A 12,259-nucleotide genomic window follows, 5' to 3' on the forward strand; every position below is an offset into this window, starting at 1 on the left:
TGGATGTATGTAATTTGATCTTGATTTTTACAGGAGCTCCCACTGAGAGTTCTCCTTGAGTTTCAAAGGAGACTTTAGCCTTGGAGTTTGAGGCAGTGTTGAAACTGTTAGGACTCTGGGGACTCTTGAAAATGGACTAAACATATCTTACATTATGAAATAAGCATGAGCTTTTGGCAACCAAGGCTTAGAGGTGAAATGATTGCATCATGAGGACCTTACTAGGGATTCACTTGGTTGTAATTGTAGGCAGGTAGGGTGTGGCTAGAGGAGGTGGGTCACTGAGGATGTGTCTTTGGAGTATATATTTTGTCCTTGGTGAGAGTAGAGCTCTCCCTGCTTCATGGTGATAAGTTCTGAGCTACTTTTCTCTGCTACACCCTATGCCATGATATCCAGACTCACCTTAGGCCCCCAGAAATGGTGTCAGCCATCAATGGACTGAGACCTCTGAAACCATGAACCCCAAATAAACTTCTCTTCTAATTGTTCTTGTCAGGTTTCTTGGTCACAGCAGCAAAAAAGCTGACTGAAACATTTTTCTTCTCCCCCACTCAGGTTTTATACCCAGTTGTATCAAATACCAAGTGAGGGTCACTATTCTGTCTGGTGCCAAGCACAATAATTGTCTTGCTCTACTTATAATTTTAGCTGCATCAACAAATGGCCTGGACTCCTTGTCACAAAAGCCAGGGTACAAATGTTGCCTAGTGTCCTCTCTGAAAAATCTTTGGATGAATGCTCAAAACTTTGTCAGTTTATTCAGCAGAATGTGTTACTTTTAAAGGAAAAACTGGTAATTCTACATAATTTTACTCTGACCTGGGAGGGAGACACTATGTACTGTAATAAACACAGCCTTTAACATGAACAGACTAGACAACAAATACTGATTTAATAATATCCTTGGGGAGTTCAGCAAATTAGTTCACTCTTCTGATCCTCAGTTTCCTCTAATGTAAGATAAAAATAATTTGAGTGATTTTGAAGATCATAAATAATAATTTATATAATACTCCTGAAACATTGCTTATCATCCCTTTCCTAAATATTTACTGATATCTCTATCTGTTCCTTTCCCCAAACCCCAGTGATATTAAGGAATAGGCCAATTCTCTTTGTACATTTACCAAATGGTATTGTAATAATTTTTAAAAATGGAACACTATAAATGAGAGGATTTATTTTACATAAGTCAGTTTTACATCTGTCTTATATTGGTTTGATTATTTGGTACAACCACGGTCTCCTTCTTGTTCAAGGAGAAACAAACAGAGTGACTTTTCTAGAAATGCTAATCTGGGAACATACAGAACTCTAAGCTCAAGTCAATGAGGAAAATGGGGTCAGTAAGCCTATACCTTTTCTTGTATGACAGAATGTGAGCTGATACTACCAGGGAGTCTGGCATCAGGTTTTAGTGTTCACATTGCAAGTTCCACTATAAAGTAGGTACTGCTGCAAATTTTGTTGATGCATTGGTTGGTCACAGGTCTTCAGAAAAAATCATCTCAGAACTATGGTGGCTGACAGGGTTTCTTGTAGGTCCTGCTACCAATCCTGGAAATTACTTTGGTGATCACACAAAGTTCAGGGAAGATGAATTTTGAAACAGGCCCTATTCACATGAAGGACAGGGAAAGACACAGCTACACAGAGCCCACCTTGAACCCATGTGAATTAGAAAATCCCTGGATGGCAATCACGCTGCTTTGACCATCTCTTTAGCTGATCAGTTGACTCAGTGTTTGTTAAGTATCTTTCTTATTTCTGAATTCAGTGCACCTTCAGTGTTCTGTATTTGTTGTATGGTCCTTATTATTATTTTTTTTTTGACAAAAGTATTGGCTATTTTTGTGGGTGCAGCAAAATGCTGATTCTATTTCAATGCTGAGCTGGGAGCAAAGTTAGAGGCTGCAAAGGGTCTCAGCTATGATTTTGGTTAAATTTGCTTTTGTCTCTATATCAAGGCATATATTTCTTAGAGTCTTTGTGTTAATGTGAAACACTAAAAGTTCAACAACCAATGGATCTAATATGCACTCAATATCTAAGCACTTCACAATGACTGAGTTGGTCTACCTCCAAAAATATTCTTTATTTGTAATTTTTATGAAAATATCCATTTTCCAAAGGATGTTTATAAACCAACTAAACGAGAATGAGATTTCCCCATTAATATAAAAGTCATAGATCTAAAATGATCTACTCTACATAATTAAATGTACAAAATTGTTTTAACACAGAAAGGTAGTTTCACAACACAATTGCATTATTGTGCAGCTGTACAAATTTTGAGTAATACAAGGTAGTAGTCAATAGAAAATCCAATATATAAATGTTGTTAAAACCATAAGCAGTTATATTGCACACTTGGAATTTACATTAAAATCAGAATGGGATTTCTTGTCTGACTCCTTTGTAATAAAGTGGAATATGGAACATTGTAGTTTTCAATTTCCTTATAAAATAATTTTGTAAGTAAAATTAGAAAAAAATAAATATGTAAGATACATGGAAAGAGAATGCTTCTTCATTTTTATGTCAATACTCATTTGTTGCCATTGCTGTTTCTTTTGTTGTTGTTTGTTTGTTTGTTTTTTACATCAGGCCTAAGTTGCCAATATTGGCTTCAATGGCAAATGCATAAATAATGTTTAGATTCCAGTAGTAAATGTGCCAGCCTCTACTCTTGCAGATAAGCCAGATGGTGACTGGCAATGAAGAATAAGGCTGAATAATCAAAGGAGCATGTGCTGTGTGGAGAACTGACCTTGGTTCCAGTCTTGGATTCACCACTTATTAACTGCATGAACCTGAACAAATTCCTTTAGCCCTCTGACTTTAGGGCCTCACCTCTAAAATGATTCTAATACTGCCTTCCTAGGATTTCTGTAAAGTTCTAAAGACAGAACACTGACATAAAACGAACCAAAGCAGATGCAAGTCCATACCTGGAGCTCAGACTGGCCTTTCCTGGGGGACACAGAGAGGTGGCCATGCATCTGTGGCACCCAGAGAACACGTACTTGGTGGGCCGCGCAGCCTCAATCCTCAAATAGGAGCATCTCACTCTACAAATAATACGAAAGCAAAATTTTTCTTTTGTAATTTACAAAGTTTCTCAGCCTTTGATTCTCATTTCCTATTGAAAATGATCTCTAAGCTCCAGCCTCTTACGTATTATACAATTTCTCATCGCTCTCCCTTGGCAAGGAAATCAATTTTTCTTTTCTATTCCCATTTCATGAAAAATATGATACCGACATTAGTTTTATTTCTTTCTGCCTTGTATTATTACTATATTACTTATATCTATATTTTTTTTTCAATCATGCGTTAGATCCTTGAAAGAAAGGCTTTGTCTGTTTCTCTACTATGTCTCTAACAGTTCCACCAATTGTACTCTTAATGTCCTCAACCCTACTCTCATAACAGGCAACGGGATTCTAAAATGAAACAGAGATTATCCCCAATGATATCAAATATACACTATAAAAATGAAATGGTTATTTCTTAGAAGATAAGAGCTGGATATCACTTTCACAAAAACAGTGACATAGCCCTTAAAATCAGATATTAGTATTTAGGTAATTTTCCCCAATATCTAAGGCTGTTCCACATAATTTGTTGGCTCGCATTCTATCAAAACATGAAGAATGGATATAGCTTTCAACAGTAGATGAGTTTTAACAAATTTCACCATAGATATAAAAAAAGGCAGAAGCCAATTTTTTTTCACTTACCGTAAGACACATTATTATAAAGTTTTGATATTTAAAATTCTTGCCATGACTATATTTCCCTTCTCTTTTCTTTTTTTTTTAAACATTATTTCTGGGTGTTTCTGGAATTTTTTTTTTTATGTGTGTGTGTATATGTGGTTCTGGGGATTGAACCCAGGGCCTGGTGCATACATGGGAAGCGCTCTACAAACTGAGCTATATCCCCAGGACTCCCTTCTCTTTATCTTTCATTATATGGGGAATCACTTTCATGTGACAACTAAGAATAAAACTGACATTGCTAAAATTCTTGTCTCCTGTTAATACAGCCTTGAGTTGCTTTGAAAACATAAAATCAGGAGAAGGATCTAAGGATGAAGATGAATTAAAGTTCTACAAGCTAAGACAGTGGATGGTCTTTGGCAGAGAATCCAGAAGTTGTTAACTGAATGTCCCATTTTTTCAGGGAAATTTTGTACTTCTGCCCATCGCAGATTCACTTGATTCTGCACTTCTAAAGGTCAATAATCTTCTTGCTAATTAGGCCATATTTGTTTTCATACCTGTTGCTACAAATAGTATCACATACTCAAAGTTCAAAGATCATTTGAATATTTTTAGGTAACTTTACACATTTTAATTGTTTTTAGATAACTTGGAGAATCTACGTGCTGTTTCTCTTTGTGTTGACCTTAATTTTATTTTTAGAAGGCAGTCTTTTGTCCTGAATTAAAAAATTACTGTTCTTTTTTTGGCTCGAGGTGCTGTTTGCAATAGTTCCCACATACCCACCATGGATTGTGAGTGGCATGCACATGGGCACACACATACATACAGTATTAGAAGAATGCAAGGCATCCCATAGCTCCATGGGCTTGCTGGGCAAGCCCTGAATCAGGCCCTGAACCACTGCATCCCTTGTACTCTTCACTCACATAAAACAGAGAAAGCACAGCTTCCACACAGCAAGTTTTGTTCACTTTTTGTTGAATCTTTGTTCCTGGTAAGTAGGATCATCCCATTCCTCACTTATGTATTTATGTTTTATTCCCAAAGCACTCTTTTAATATTTTCCTTTAAAAAAACTACCATATAATATTTATACATGCTTATGGAGTATAATGTGAATTATTCAATATGTGTATATAATAGAGAATGATCAATTTGGGTAATTAGCATTTCTATATCAAATATTGATCTTTCTCAACTGTGGCTATTGTCCAATTTTTGAACAATTACTTGTAGAATGGTTGCTGCCAGAAATGATTTACTTTACTCAGACTAGGGGTATTTTGTTTGTGAAGTGCCCTTAGTAGTGACTCCAACCAGAGTGAGGACAACACCCAAGTGGAGAACTGAAGCCTCAAGTAGTAGGATGCTCTTGCTTTGTAATTCTGATCCTGTGACTCTACATATCAATGACTAACAATATACATATGAGCACGCATGCGTGCACACACACACACACACACACACACATTCTTTCTCTCTCAGACATATATCCCAATAGAGATAGCATCATGTAATAAAGTAGTTAGTCTTTACTAGCTGCTGTTTTGGGGAATTAATGATATGCTCAGGGTGTAAAAATGATCAATCATGGTGTGTACATTGTACAGTTTCTTGCTCTAGCAAATGACTAAGCATTACCTTGTCACCTCATCACTTACCTACCCTCCAGTCTTCAACACACTTCCTGATATTCTCAGGTTAGAGCTTGTGTTCCCCTAAGCAGTGAAAGGAAAAGAACAGGTATCAAATGGGAAGGTAAACCAAGTGATAAGAAACTAAACACAAACTTATATATAGTGGATTTTATTGACATTCTACTCAGTTCTAAGGGGTTTCCAAGGAAGGTATGCAAAGTGGCTCAGAATCAAGTCTGTAGGTCAGACTCAGAAGACTACCTATTTATAAAAATAGGTATCACTAGTCTATAAGGTCCTCCAAATGCAACAGCAACTAGGGAACAGAATTGTACCAGCTCGATTGTCCTGTGCTCTTTGATTGCATTTAAATGCTGTGTCAGAAGGAGGTAATGACCTTAGTATTTTGATAAAACTTTTTCTTCAAATTATATTTTTACCTAGGAGTCAAGATAATGGAGATAATAATCGGTGCTGCCCATAAGACTGCTTACCATAGGGTCTTGGGAAAATTCACTGGAAACAGAGAGATTTTGGGTATTTACTAGTCCTGAGGCATGGGGAGAGCTCAGGACAACTGACACAGTATTCAATTTCTGTATGGAGGATGGAACCAGAGCTCCAAATTCTAGATTATGCACCTCTGAGAGTATCCTCTCTGACCTTGTCCACCCTGATTTATGTGGCCACATTTTCAGCTCATGAAATTTCCCCAAGCTGTGATTCATCACATAGAATTAGCAGTTTTCTCCAGACGTGATTTCAACGTCTTCATCTGGTTGTGCTGTGCTGTCCCCCACCTCTGTCTAACATTCTAATGGATTGTTCACTTGGAAGTGACGAGGCTTTCTATTTGGTTCTGAGCCAGATGAAATATGGTGGCCAATACGTGCATGTGAGCACATGGAGAGAGGCTTTCTGGTCCCCATAGAAAATGGTCTCAGCAAATTGAACCACAGAAACCCTGTTTATTTTTGTTTGTTTTTTTGTTTGTGTTCCTAAAAACAGTTGAAACTGTTTTTGTTTTCTGTTTCCTCACTGAAGACTCTAGAGATGAACTTCAGTTCCAGCAGATTTATTTTCTTGGTAGTTTTTCAAATATCTAAAGTGTCTTCATATTTGCCCAGGACAACCCTGTGCCTGGAGAAAATTATAAACATTCTGGTGAAATTATTATTGGAACAGCCTTCATAAGTGGATCTCAGAAAACCCACCATAAAGGAGGTTCAAGCACTTGTCTTCACTCTTGGCTGAACAGTAACCTGCATGAGAAACCACAATATTCCGTATTAGATTAAGATCGCAATTTTCCTGAGATCTGTTTTCTGGGCTTTGCATCACTCAGATTCTATCAAACCTTACCATAGGACTGAAGAAGGGAACGCCAGTGGGAGTAGGAAGGAAAAGAGAGGGATTTGTTGTTTACTATTTCAGGAATCATATTGGCATTCAAAGCACTCTCGAAGACATTTACTTTCAGAAGTCTTCACATTTTCCTGAGGGGCAGGTAAGTGTTTTTATCCTAATTTTACAGATGAAAAGCTTGAAACCAAAGGTTAAGTGACTGGCTTGGAGCCAATGTCAAGATCAGACTTCCAACATCAATGTTTGATTGCTCAGACCACTCAGTCTCGGCTCTGTCTAAGTATAACACAAATATTTGGGAAATAGTTTCAACTGTTTTTAGGAACACAAACATTCTGAATAGTGCTCTGGGTCAGACAGACTTTCCACTGGGTTGGGAAACCAAAACGAAGGAAGGCAGAAAAAATAGAGTTATATTTACCCCAGATTGTAACCACTGTAAATAATGTGTTGGTTAATTTGTTCATCATTTAAATTTTGTTGGTTAATTTGTTCATCATTTATATCTTCATGCAATCATTTAACAAACACTTGTTTAACATCCCACAACAAAATTATGAGTCTAATTGCAAACACGTACACATCCAAATGTTGAATGTAGGAAACACACATTTATAGCTATTACTTATTGTAATTGTCCAGTGTCAGATTGTCTGGCAAATGATTCACACATACTACCCAATATATACAAGCATACATCGTCTCATTTAAAGTATTATAAATCCTTTCATAATAGGTTTTATTTGTTCCAATCTTGTAGGTGAGAAAACTACCAATTTATACAAGAAGTCACTTGCTTAGCTGATGTTCAAACCTACTGCTTCATCAGCTTTTTCACTGTTGTGAACAAAAGACCCCACAAGAAAAATTTAAGAAGCAAAAGCTTATTGTGGGGCTCATGGTTTCAGAGGTCTCAGTCCATAAATGACTGACACCATTCCTCCTGATCTGAGGTACAGTAGGACATCATGGTGGAAGGGTGTGGTCCCCAAAGGTACACCTCCAATGATCCTCCTCCTCCAGCCACAATCTACTGGTCTTCAGTTACCCTTCAGTTATTCCCTATCATAGGATAGAGATTAAGTTAAGGCTCTCATAACCTTATCTTTTTTACATCCAAGGTTTCTTGCCTGTCCCATACATGAGCATTTTGGAGACTCCTTATATCTAAGCTACAACACCTAGATTGGTGTATGAAAAAACATCAAACTTTTTAAACAAACAAACCTGAATTCCAATGATACTGTCACCACTTACTAAGCATGTTGTTATTTAACTTCTACTAGTTCAAGTCTTTTTGCTTTGAAAATGGAGAGGTTAATGACTTATAGCATTGTCCAACAATGTAAGATTCTAGTGAAGATCAGGGAGAAATGTGGTTTCAGTGTCTAATAATTTTTTTTTCCCCAGTAAGTTAAAGCCCTTCTTCTAACAGTACCTTAAATGTACTCTCAATAAAGCTATATTTTAAATTTCAGCTTCACTTTGATTCATTTTTGTAAATTCAAACATATGACATGTAATGATTTTTCTGACCAACTATGACTCGATGACACTAAAATAATTTCTATTTTTTGTTTGCTTTTTTACATTTTTGGGGGGAGGGTACCAGGGATTGAACTCAGAGACACTTGACCACTGAGCCACGTCCCCAGCCCTATTTTGTATTTTATTTAGAGACAGGATCCCACTGAGTTATTTAGCACCTCACTTTTGCTGAGGCTTTCTTTGAACTCACGGTCCTCCTGCCTCAACCTCATGAACCACTGGGATGCCACTATGTCTGGCTGATTTCCAATTTTTTATAAGTAATTGTTTCATTAGTGCATTATAATTACACATAATAGTTGGATTCATTGTGATGTTTATATATGTACATAACAAAATTTGGTTGATTTCATTTCCTGGTACTTCCCCTTGCCCTTCACTCTTCCCTCACACTCGTCCCTTTCCTATACTTTATCCATCTCCCTTCTAATTCCATAAAATGCATCCTCTCACATAATCTATTTCCTTTTTTCCCCTGTAGCTTGAACATACTACAGGAAATATAAGCCTTGGCCTTTTGAATTTGGCTTATTTCATAATATTCTCAAGTTCCATCCATTTTCCTGCAAATAACATAATTTTTTTCTCATGGTTGAGTAAAACTCTATTGTAAGTATATGCTATGGTTTATTTTTCCATTTATCTGTTGATGGGCATATAAGCTGGTCCCATAATTTAGCTATTAGGAATTGCATTGCAATAAACATTGGTATGCATGTGCCACTACAGTATGTTAACTTTAATTTTTTGGGACAAAAACAAGGAGAGGCATATGAATAAAGCTCCTTTTTAAAAAATCTTAAATATAAAAGTGATTTGGTAAGTAAGGAATGAATTTTCAGATTAAAGATCAATGGAAGGCAGAAATCCAGAAGGGCAAACTGAAGTCAGCCGCTGCTTTCAAATTAAGGCACAGCCACTGGGTATATTTGAGCTTTGGTCTTTATGCCTCTGTACAATGTAGATCATCTAATGGGAAATTTTCTCATATCCAATGGGATATCAAAAAGTTACAGCTTATTAAATTGATGAACGGAACCTAACCCCAGTTGAAAGCAAAAAACATGGACATATTTACTGCTTGGGTGGCTCAAAAACTTCCAAGCTAAGAATTTAATTGTGAGTAACTTACGTTAGTAGTATATCCAAGGATTGACAAGAAGCAAATGCAGAAATCCTCCAGATCATCTAACTTCAACCCAAGTCATAAAAATCGAAATGAAGTTCGGGGTGGTGGTACACATCTATAATCCCAGCAGCTCAGAAGGCTGAAGCATGAGGATCATGAGTTCAAAGCCAGCCTCAGCTATTTAGCAAGGCCTTAATCAACTTAGCAAGACCCTGTCTCTAAATAAAATATTAAAAGTGCTGGGCATATGATTTAGTGGTTAAGCACTAAACCAGTAATAATAATAATAAAAAAATCCCCAGTACTAAAAACAGAAAATAGGTAGCATGTAATAAAAGTCATACACTCTCAAATATATAAGAAGCCATTAAAAAGAATTGGCAGAAACAAAGAAAAGTGAAATAGGACCATAATAATATCAGATATGGTTCTGTTATATGTACATAAACACAAAAAATGTTGGGCCTAAAAGGATGTTGAAGAAACTAAAAAAAAAAAAAAAAAAAACTGGCAAGGCAATTGGAGAAATAACCAATATAATTTCTAGAAATGAGCTACAAGCATAATTAAAATTAAAAGAATTGATACATTTTTGAATAGGTTAACTTAGCCTTCCCACACAATAATTATAATGTTTGGAAAAACATTTTTTAAAGCCCTGTTCCGTGGAATTGCAGAGTAACTACAAAGAGGTTAGGGGTATTCCATTGGAAGGAGAAATTAGGTGGTGAGATTTACAAACGTTGACTTTCCAATGAGGTCTAAAGCTATAGAAAGTCACCACCTTAGTAGTATGAAATGTCAGAAATCAGAGAGACTATGGCTGTCAGAACAATTAACAAAATGGGTATGGGATCCTAGAAAGAAATGAGTCATAGAAGGGTTGACAACCAACAACCTTTGCTGACTACCAAGTTATGCAAACATGGGGTGACCCTGCAAAGAATAGCAGAAAGAATCTAAAGAATGAGAGAACCGAAGAGGGATTTCAGCTGTTGGTCACTGCAGGTAAGACAAAATCTGGAGTTTAAATCAATCCAGATTAACTAATTTGTAGAGTAACAATTACATAGTTGTCAGAGAAACATAGCAGATTCAACTCTGAACCATATTATATTGCATTTGAGTTTCAGAAGAAGCAGAAAATAAATTGAAGACAAATAATGCTCCCAATCTTCCCAATTTTGGTAAAGGATATCCACTTAAAAATCCAAAATGGAAATATGTACTTCAAACCGGAAAATATAATGAAAACAAAAACAAACCAATTTACATTTAGGCACATTCATGTTAAACTGCAGAAACCCAGGAGAATGTCTTGAAAGCAGCCCAGGGAAATAGAACAATCAACCTAGGGGAATAATTATAGGAATAATGGATAAAACTCAGAGATTATGAGGGTCTTTAAATGTTGAAATAATACCTCTAAAGTAAAGAAAGAAAAATTAAAACAGTCCATCAGATTTCTATGGAGAGCAAACCAAATTAAATTTGAGAGTGAGAGAGTAATATAAAAATAAGCAAATTTAACCAACACCTCAATAAAAGAGGCAGAATTTTTCACTAATGTATGAGAATGAAAAGAAATATTAAAAATTGGATATATATATTTGATTCACCCTTAAAGAAGAATAAAATTGTGTCATTTTGTTGGCAAATGGATAGAGCTGGATAATATCATGCTAAGTTAAATGAGTCAGACTCAGAAAGTAAAGCGTCTAATATTTTTTATCAGTATACACAATAAGTGTAAATGAATTAAATTCACAACTTAAAAGACAGAACATAGAAGAATGGGTAAAATAACAGGATCCATTTATAAGATGTCTAGCAGAGACTGCTGCTTTAAATTCAAAGATAGATTGGAGATGAAGAGATTAAAAAGCTAGTATTCAAAAGAGGGCTATACTACTATCAGAAGTGAATGCTAGCTGAAAAAAATTGCTATCAGTGACACAAAGACTTCATAAAGTCTTTATAAAGGGGTCAATGCATCAAGATTGTATAATACTTATACATATGTATTCACTGAAATGATTCAGACATAAATGGAATGAAAACAGAAATAGATAGATGTAAAACAAATTGAGACTTCAATAACCTATCTTAAATAATAAATACAACAATCAGAATATGACAAAAAAAACCCTGGAATAACATATGGTCAAACTAGAGTAAATAGGTATATATATAGTACATGCCATCTAACAACAGTAGAAAACACATTCTTTCCAAGAACAAATTGAGCAATGTCCAAAATAAATAATGTTAGTCCATATAACAACTATAAAAAAATTTTTTTGTAGTTGTAGATGGTCAGAATGCCTTTATTTTATTTGTTTATTTTTATGTAGTGCTGAGGATCAAACCCAGTGTCTCACGCATGCTAGGCAAGTGCTCTACCACTAAGCCCCAGCCCCAGCCTGCCGCGACCCCTCGCCGGCAAGGGAAAAAACGACACAGGATTCTTCCTTCAGCAGTTTATTCAGGCCTTGATTCATGTATCACCTTCTAGTGACCCGTCGCCGAGCGCCCAAGCACAGCCTAATAAAGCCTCCAGCATACCAATCTTAAGCTGCCACGTGGACCTTTCTCAAAGGGTGGTAAGGGATTGCGTGCCAATTCTCCATATTAGGAGTTGTTTATCACAGGCCACAGTGGAAGCCGGCGCCATCTTCTAATGGCGGCCACGGTCTAATTAGAACGGCTCACCACAGTTCCCCCTTCTATTTTATAAAACAATGCAGGCGAAAGTAGAGGTCCTATCCCACTGTGCAGAAGTGGCTGCAATGTATGGTGCAGTCCTAAGGAGGGCCCTTCCCTAGACCTGGTCCCATATCAGCCGA

General features: G+C 36.4%; 1 long non-coding RNA gene across 1 annotated transcript in view; it reads right to left on the reverse strand.

The window, feature by feature from the left end:
- Positions 1 to 931: 931 nt before the first annotated feature.
- LOC125619451 overlaps positions 932 to 12,259 on the reverse strand; it is a 15,512-nt gene continuing 4,184 nt past the window's right edge. Inside the window, exons 2-3 of the long non-coding RNA XR_007351012.1 lie at positions 7,895 to 7,896; positions 932 to 942 (exon numbers count right to left, since the gene is read on the reverse strand). This is a non-coding gene — a long non-coding RNA (uncharacterized LOC125619451). The remainder of the gene's footprint in view (positions 943 to 7,894; positions 7,897 to 12,259) is intronic.

This window comes from Marmota marmota, unplaced genomic scaffold (genome assembly GCF_001458135.2).
Source record: "Marmota marmota marmota unplaced genomic scaffold, marMar, whole genome shotgun sequence".
NCBI lineage: Eukaryota > Metazoa > Chordata > Mammalia > Rodentia > Sciuridae > Marmota > Marmota marmota.